Here is a 350-nt window from a genome sequence, read left to right as displayed (position 1 = left end):
ACACACACACACACATACAACGGGCTTCTTTCAGTTTCCGCCTACAAGGATTTGGTCGGCCCAAGGCTATAATAGAAGACACTTGCCCAAGGTACCACGCAGTGGGACAGAACCCAGAACCATGTAGTTGGTAAGCTACTTACCACATAGCCAGCGGCCCTATCGGGCAGCTTTTAAGCTAGCTCCTGTGGAAGGCTCTTCATTGGGCCTTGGGCCCAACAATGACACTTCATGCATTGAGTACATATTAAATTTTATTAAACTTGACCAATATTTTTCAAACAATGAACAATTTTCACCTAAACAATGATATAATTTGTCGACTTGGAACTTATTGCAATGCTGCATAA

This window comes from Octopus bimaculoides, chromosome 3, assembly GCF_001194135.2.
Source record: "Octopus bimaculoides isolate UCB-OBI-ISO-001 chromosome 3, ASM119413v2, whole genome shotgun sequence".
In the NCBI taxonomy this organism is placed as follows: domain Eukaryota; kingdom Metazoa; phylum Mollusca; class Cephalopoda; order Octopoda; family Octopodidae; genus Octopus; species Octopus bimaculoides.
The sequence above is the reverse complement of the archived record's forward strand: the minus strand, read 5'-3'. Positions refer to the sequence as shown.